This window comes from Thermobia domestica, unplaced genomic scaffold, assembly GCF_964235325.1.
Source record: "Thermobia domestica unplaced genomic scaffold, izTheDome1.hap1.1 HAP1_SCAFFOLD_1569, whole genome shotgun sequence".
Classification (NCBI taxonomy): domain Eukaryota; kingdom Metazoa; phylum Arthropoda; class Insecta; order Zygentoma; family Lepismatidae; genus Thermobia; species Thermobia domestica.
The window spans coordinates 3,773-12,903 of record NW_027657279.1 but is presented as its reverse complement, the minus strand read 5'-3'; the positions used below and the strand labels follow the sequence as shown (position 1 = coordinate 12,903).

The window sequence follows — 9,131 nt, the reverse complement described above, 5'->3', positions numbered from 1 at the left end:
GGACAGTTCTCATTGGCTTAGACACGTTTTGTGTTTTTCCTCCGTGCTTTCCCTGCATGATCGAAGGAACAAAACCACGAGTCTTGGGCTGCTTGGGCTTGTATTTCTCGTGTGTGGTGAGCGAAGCAGTAACATATCGAAATGACAGGACGTGGAAAAGGAGGCAAGGGTCTTGGCAAAGGAGGTGCCAAGCGCCACCGTAAAGTTCTTCGTGACAACATCCAGGGTATCACCAAACCCGCTATTAGGCGTCTTGCTCGCCGTGGTGGTGTGAAGCGTATCTCTGGTCTCATTTATGAAGAGACCCGAGGAGTATTGAAAGTATTCCTGGAGAACGTAATCAGAGATGCTGTTACATACACAGAACACGCCAAGAGGAAGACAGTGACAGCTATGGATGTTGTGTATGCCTTGAAGAGGCAAGGAAGAACCCTGTACGGTTTCGGAGGTTAAGTTGGGGTTCCTCCTATTTTGGATATAAAATTGGCATAAACGGCTCTTTTCAGAGCCAACAAATTTATATAAAGGGAAAGATTTACTTTGTGCGATTTTCTGTTAGATTATAAGAATTCGTGTAACTACATTAAAGCCTTTTGATGCACACAAAATTACAGACGTAGAGAGATTAATTTGAGAAAATCATACGTTTTTTTTTACATTATGTACGTTCATGTATACGTATTCATATGTAGCAGTATTAATGCTGGAGAAGGGGTTCTGGTTGGAAATTGGCGATTTGTTGGAAGTAGCGAGCATGAGAGATGCGAAACGCAAGTCGGAATTTCTGTTCTGACAGTAGGATGTACGTATAGAGGCTTATACAACTTCTATACTGTGCTGTGAGGGGCGAATAATGCGTTAGAAACCTGAATCTTGTCCTTTATCTTGTTTACGTGGTCTTGGGTTCGATTTTTTTCTTTTGCGGTAGTGTCTATTGTGATTTACATGTAAATTAATGACACTTCGTAGCGGGTTAGTAAAATAAAGAGTAATACAAATATGAGATGTAGGTTAATGCATTGTATACTTCACATTATTTACTAAAGAAAGGCAGTAGTTACAAGAAACCTAGGCTCGCTCGTTGGGCACAGTAGCAAATGAGTTCTGAGATCAGAGAATAAGAGTAGTTGCGTATTACAAACCATATACATATAACACATATCACACAAATATGAATATCGACCTTGCAAAGAATAAATCGTACTTAAGTGTGCATTTAATGTCATTACTATGTTGCAAAAGAAATTTAGGAAAGTTTTTTGATCCGCTCTGTTCATGATGTCATTGGGGCATAGTAATGAACAATAATAAATGTCGAGAACATATTGAACAGAGTAATTTCAGCCAAGCCAACGCAAGAGAGAAACATGAGTGCTTTAAGAATGTTGGAAATTCCTTTGTCTAGCATGAAGTACATGAGAATATGTGGTATGAGGTTTTCTTCCATTGCTGAGAATCTGGGCTCGACTGTCCTGTCCTCTGGGTAATATGAGCCCGATGTACGCAAATATCAAAAAAATGTAGCTAGCGACAATACAAAAGGTAATGATCTTATAATTAATAATGTAGTGGGAACTAAGCACATCGCTGTTTGGAGTATTCTAAAGATAGTGTGACTTCCTATGGGCTTCAATTACGATCGACGACTACACATACTAATTAATCGAATAGCAGCGAGAATTTCGAATGACACTAAGCAACTATCTCAGACACTTTTGATGAGTCTGTATATCGAAAACAATTCATTTCAATCGTAAATCTCCTCTATAAAGGGGTTTGTGGCCCTCATAAGGGCCGATTTGTATGAGATATAGGTCTTACATTTATGCCTTCTTCTCAGTTTTCTTGGGCAGAAGTACAGCTTGAATGTTGGGCAAAACACCACCCTGAGCGATTGTAACTCCAGACAACAACTTGTTTAATTCCTCGTCGTTACGGATAGCTAACTGCAGATGACGTGGAATAATCCTAGTCTTCTTGTTGTCACGAGCAGCGTTGCCTGCCAACTCAAGAACTTCAGCTGCCAGGTATTCCATGACTGCAGCCAAATACACGGGAGCGCCAGCACCAACTCGTTCGGCATAGTTACCCTTTCGCAAAAGACGATGGATTCTGCCTACTGGGAATTGAAGGCCAGCCCTGCTGGAGCGGGACTTGCTCTTTCCCTTGACTTTTCCACCTTTGCCGCGACCAGACATTGTTCAATATTCTTTCGTAATAAGATGAGAGGAAAAATTGCGGCCTCCCATGAATCAAGTCAGTTTTGTTACTACTTCAAGCGTGCACCCGAGTGCATCAAATGAAAAGCAAGGCAGTTGGCGCGAATTGAAACACGTACTGTAATTTAAATGAAGTCGATAAATCGGCGGACACATCTAATTTTGCTGAACGAGTGAGTCATCATGCCACCAAAAACTAGCGGAAAGGCTGCAAAGAAGGCTGGTAAAGCCCAAAAGAATATCTCCAAGGGAGATAAGAAGAAGAAGAGGAGGAGGAAGGAGAGCTATGCCATTTACATCTACAAAGTTTTGAAGCAAGTGCATCCTGACACTGGCATATCTAGCAAAGCTATGAGTATCATGAACAGCTTTGTTAATGACATCTTCGAGCGTATTGCTGCTGAAGCTTCTCGTTTGGCCCATTACAATAAGCGGTCAACTATCACCAGCCGGGAAATCCAAACAGCTGTGCGCCTTCTTTTGCCTGGTGAACTTGCCAAGCACGCTGTAAGTGAGGGTACGAAGGCTGTTACCAAGTACACAAGCTCTAAGTAAAAATCTTCTTCAAGATTTTTCATTTCAAACGGTCCTTGTCAGGACCAACACATTATTCGAAAGAGTTAAATCACGAAATTTGCTTCATTCTGTTATGTAGAAACACCTTGAAATCCAATTTCTATATGCTGTTAGTAAAAAAGTAAAGCACATAGCGGAGATGTGTCGTGCTTGTATACGAAAGGCATTTACTCGCCGGAGATCTACACTTAGTCATAATAATTTACTTTTAAAAAGTGGTAATACATTCCGTGTTAAGTATAGTAGTAGGTGCACACGGATCGGAAATCAGGTTATTTTAATGTGCCGTGCAAATAAACAGGCTGTTAGTGTAAGAAATAGTGGGTATAACGCTTAGAATATCGATTAATCGCTATGAAATAATGTTGATAAATTATCTCTTGAAAGTACTATAAAATTAATGTTTCTAGTATTTTCGTACTTGAAGGATAATGAAATTTGAAAAAGAGATGCCAACAGCACCTGGTGTTCCCAGGCGGTCACCCATCCAAGTACTGACCAGGCCCGATGCTGCTTGACTTCGGTGATCGGACGAGAACCGGTATATTCAGCATGGTATGGCCGTTGGCAACTACCTTTTCTTCAATGTCCTGTTAAGGAAGTATGTTTTAAGTAAGAATTGACATTATTAACTATAAAGGCAAGCATATTAACGTCGTTAACATTACTTGGAATATACTAATATTCGAATAAATATTTGAATGTTCGAATGATGAGTGATTCGGATGTTCATAGTGCCACTATGTCCTATCGAGTTTACTATCACGAACCACGTATGAAATTGTATATAAATAAATAAAAATAAATCCTTTATTAAGTATTGATTACAGGAAAAAGGCAAACTTACATTCTTTAATGTACACAATGAAATGTATGAAAGATATTTTTAAGATATGTTTCACTTACCCTTTATAACGCAAGGTAGTTTTCAGTGTAGCATCCTCTTCAGCTGCGAGATAACGTAAGGCAGATGATCATTCAGTCGTGAAGCACTAAAATGTAATATACATTTTAACTATTATCGATAAGAATTATTTACTGCAGGGATGCAAATAAAGTGAGGCAAATTAGTAAATAAAAACCGATACTGTAACTGATAATGTAATTACGTATCTGTATTAGTTGTATATACAGTAATCGCACGATTATCCGCGGAGTTGGATGTTGGCATAATCGCGCATAATCAGCAGTATGAGCAGAAAAGGGAAATGAAATGAAATCTTTAGATTTACGTCGCATACTTATACCGGTTACGCTAAAGGAGACGGTGATGATGAGTACTGAATGAAGAAAGTGGGAGGAAACGGGAGAAACCCGAGAAAACCCATGAGCACGGTCTTTATGCACGACAAAGTTCACACGGCACGAGCTGGGATTGAACCAGGGACCCCAAGCACCGGAGGCCAAAAAAGGGACAAAAAGTCTTTCGTGCAACTTTCGTTTTCGGTAAAAAGTTTACACATAATTTAGAAAGAGTAGTTTTCTGGTCTTTTTATTTCACAAGTTGGTTCATGTCTATATTTTTTACATGCATAAAAAATTTTTCAACTCCCTTGCTTAGTTCCTGTTAAAGACCTCTACCTCTGATTGTATTTTTTGCACATATTCTTATTGTTTTCAGACAACATTTCTAAGAGCGTAATTTATCGTCAGCAAGAAAAGAAAAGGAAAGCCTCGGATAGTGGAATGTGTACTGTATATATATATATATATATATATATATATATATATATATATATATATATATATATATACGTATTAGTATATAGTTTTATTTTATACGTCTCCTATTATTACACAATGTGCAGATATTGTGAAAGCGCAAGTAAATATGTATAACTCCCCGTTCTGCACTTAATAACTTGAAAGAAGTTCGGGGAAGGTAGTGTAACAGAAAGTGCAAACAGAAATGAGGGTTTACAGGCATTTAATATTATTCCGTAGTAGTATGATTTTTTGTAAAATATATATATATATATATATATATATATATATATATATATATATATATATATATATATATATAAACATACATATTCAATGATATAGTAAGAGGTTAGCAGCACTGATAGAACTGCAGAAAGTACAAAACCGTTAATAAGAAAGAGAGAGAGATGGTGGCCGCTTTTGTGCTTTTCATTGGCTAATTCCGAATTGCGCGCGAATACGTACGAGATTTCTTTCTTTTTCCTCTTCGCAGCCCAGATGTTGCCAATTAGAAGTTTTTAGTACTACATTTGTATGAAAATGTTGCCTTTAAGAAATGTGGTTTGCATACGGAGAAAAGAGCAAAATGAATATTTATCTTAGTGGGCATGAAAAAAGACGAAACATTTTGCAAGATGGACACACGAACTTCCTTAATGCAGGCGTTCAGTACATTATTGTAAAGAAAAAAACACTAAAAAGAATTACTTCAATATCCCTAGCAACATTCAACAATTCATAGAGAAAAATCTTTATTTTGAGAACAATGGAAAACTATGTAATTGTAGATAACTACTAAATTTAATGATTAAGGAAAACGTTTAGGCCCGGCCCTTCAGAAAGAAAGTGCACAGAATTTTCTCTCATGGAAGCAATTGCAAAATCAACATTTTGTTTGCAGTTATAATTAGAGGATCTATATACAGGGTGTTCGAAAAAGAATGTATCCTCTTGAAAGAAAATATTCTCTGGGCCCCTAATCCTTTATATACCGAAAGGAAGTTTGTATAGCATTTTTTCTTACCTTCGTTAGAAGAATTGAAAGTGACTACTATCGTGACACGGGAGATATTTGATCGATAGTCGAATTACTCCCATGCTCGAATGAACACGTCTCTTGTAAGGAGAGGAAAGGCTTCTGTGATCCGCTATCGCAGCTGTGTCATATCTGCAGAGAATGTTAGGACACAAACGTGATCTTTGAGAGCCTCGTGAAAAGAAGTCGCATAGTATCATGTGTGGAGACATCGGGGCCATCTGAAGAACGCTTCATCATTAGGACCAAGGGCGAGTTACGAAACACTCTGGGATATATTTATTAACATAACTTCTCGTCATTCTGCAAGTGTGGTGGAGCTCCATCCTATTGGAAAAGGAAACCTCGGGAGCCCTCTTCATGTGTAGGTATCGTTCACATCTGAAGCATGTGAAGATAGATTACTGTACTATCGTGTACCTAAAATCATTTTCTACGAATACGAACATGTCTACACTGAAGGCAGTGCAGCTCTTTTTCTCTTTTTTTTTTGGTCATGTATTGTAACGCGGGGCAATGCACACAATAACATGTAATGTTGTGTATCATCATAAAGGGCCAGGGCGATGATTGGATCTTGATGGACGTGGAGAACTGATAGGTGATGTGAGTGGTATTGTGATCTATGGTTGTATGTTTACTGATGAATGCATAAGGAGAGGTGAAGGGGTTGCCTTTTTTTTATGTCGATCGGCAGGGAAGCGATTGGGAAACTTTTGACTTTGTTTTTCAACCGAATATATTGATTGAATAGGTCGCCGACAATTTTACGGGGCGTCACGTCGTTGCCTTTTTCATGTCGATCGCGAGCGAAGCGAGCGTTTTTTTTTTTTTTTTTTTTTACCGACAATATGTATTGAATCGGTTGCCAACACCTTTAGGGGCGCGTCACGTCCTTCTTTCTGTGCTGATCGCGAGCGAAGCGAGCGCGAAATTTTTGACTTTTTTTTTTTTTTTTTTACCCACAATATTTATTCAATCGGTCGCCAACACTTTTAGGGGTGCGTCACGTCCTCTTTTCTCTGCTGATCGCGAGCGAAGCGAGCGCGAAATTTTGACCTTTTTTTCTCTTTTTAATTCTTTTTTTTTTCTTTAAGAAAAAATATTGATTTCATAGGTCGCCAACATTTTTACGGGATGGAACATCGTTTATTTGTTTTTCCAACCGTCTTTCTGTCTTGAGCCCCCGCCAAGTTAACTTTATGGTGGACAAAAACTATGTGCGGTGGGTTACCGCGGGGTTCTCCCGTTTCCTCCCACTTTCTTCATTCCACCACCATTTCAATCATTTCTCATAATCAGCGCCTCTTTTAGCCTAAGCGGCATAACGTGGGACGTAAAACAAAGATTTCCTTTAGTTGCTTTCTGTCTTGATTACGAGCGCGAAATTTTTTACTTTTTTTTTCTTTCTTTTGATATTATTCATTTAATAGGACGGCAACACCTTTACGGGCCGCCGCGTCGTCGTTTACACTTCTTCAGCCCATATTCTTTCTGCTTGTTCGTTTTCCGGCATCTTGTTATCACCGCCCGCGGGAATGCCTATGTCTTTCATCGCTTTTTGAAGCAAATCTTTAATAAATATGCACTCTCACATTTCTACTAATATGCATACCACAGTGGATAGACTGTAACTAGGAAAGCAGAAGCCTGCATATCATATTATTTAACAGTTGAAAGTGAACTGCCATTTTAAGTTTGATTTTGATCAGATGAGTGCAGTTCAACTCGTCGACAATTGTGAAGATTCTCGAGGTTAGGGACCATCCATTTTGTGCTTTGTAATGAAAATGGCTGCAGCCAAACTTCTCTGATCTGAATGAAACTTGGCATGATGATACATCTTGACCTGCTCTACAAGTTTATTTAGTATTTTCCGTTGCGCAGGCTTTTGCTTCTCCAGGTTCTCCCATGGAACTGAGAAACGTATTCAGTCGAACTTCTGCGGTAAGTCAGTATATCATCCTGAGAAGTTTGATCGAGATAGCAGAGGTTCGACTATTCGTTTTTCAATTCCATGTGATATTACAACACGGTGAACTAAATTTATATAGAAACACTTTGATTTTGTTTTGTTTTTTGCTAGCATTAAACTGAGAAAATGTTATTGAATAGACAGAGAACACCACTCAAAGAAAAGTACATCATAAGAATATATATATGGTTGCTGTGGTTCTCGGTTTAATTTGCTAGTTAAGAAACTTGCTCTAAATAAGTACATCTTACAGGTGAAAAACTAAGCCAGGCGATAGAATTAAATATAAAGTTATACACTTTTATTTTACGTTTACTAGTGTTGGGTTACTACTGTAAAATAAGTCAGTATATATGAAAGATAACTGTATTAGGTACTATTTTCCACCGGCGGTGTATTCTTGCATAGTGTACTTAATGTTTACAAGCGGGGCGCTACTAGTATGGATGCATGACAAGTGCTATTGAAACTCGAAAACTAACTGGTTTCCACTACCCTTGCTTATACGTATACCCGCGTCGCCTTCGCTCCTGTTCACTTTGGACGCACATTCTTGCTATCGCTCAGGCCCCCAGCTTTCTCCTGTTTTGGCTCCCTTAAATAGTATTCGTGCTTTTTATTGGCCACCTGGCAAAGCACTTGTAATGATTTTACACCAGTAACTCTAAAATACATGTGTATTACTTTATTTAATTCTGTCGTCTGCAGAATTTTTTTTTTTTTTCGTACAAATATGCCTTTTCATGCAGAACACTGAATTTTGCCTGTAAATTTTTGAGAATATGCTGTGACGAAACTTGAGCACCGTTCTTCTTTTCTTTCTTATCACGAGTCTTCTTTAGCCTAATGAGCACAATCATCACACGATAACGACTATTCTTTTCATTTAACTTGTAAACAAGTTGAACTAATAATAATAATTGATGTACAAAGGAGAAGTGTCCTACATATTTGAGGTAAAAAATAAAATAAATATACTTCTACTTCATCCGTGTTTACAAAGTTAAATGTTATCGATTTACAAAAAATGGTCACCTATCCACACACTGACCAGGCTCGACACTGCTTGACCATACATATTAAAACATCGGTCCCACTGAATACACAAGTAGTAAGCACATTCACATAAAAATAATTAGGATTACAGTATATAAAATGTGTTAATTAAAATAGCAAATGCCTTACCTTATCACAGGCGATCCAAAGCCACTGCACATCATCTGCTACGCACACTATATTCCTCCAATATTTCACTCACTTCCTATATCACGCAACAGAAAATATTAATAAAATTCACTTAGCAACATTTTCATTTTTAATCAACAATACGTATAACAATTAAGAATAAAATTAATTGTGAGCACATTGTTATAATTAGAATACTGTTTTTATTCGTTTACAAATATGGGATTAATATAGAGCTGGCAGCAACAATATATACAACTCATCCTGTATGTATCGTAAATCCTAACTTGAGAAGACATCTCTGACGCAAACAATGAGACAAGAAATCAAATACTATATCCGACACATTTGGGGTTTATTGAACTTCAATGTTGGAAGATACCACCTTGTCGGTAGTACAAATGTAATATCCTTACAACACGCGGAACTTTTG

The 9,131-nt window shown here is 37.8% G+C and overlaps 1 non-coding gene across 1 annotated transcript; it reads right to left on the bottom strand.

Moving 5' to 3' along the window:
• Positions 1 to 3,245: 3,245 nt before the first annotated feature.
• LOC145677891 (5S ribosomal RNA) lies at positions 3,246 to 3,364 on the bottom strand. Its single transcript, XR_014130080.1, has one exon. It is a non-coding gene; the product is annotated as a 5S ribosomal RNA (ribosomal RNA).
• Between the last annotated feature and the right edge of the window lie 5,767 nt (positions 3,365 to 9,131).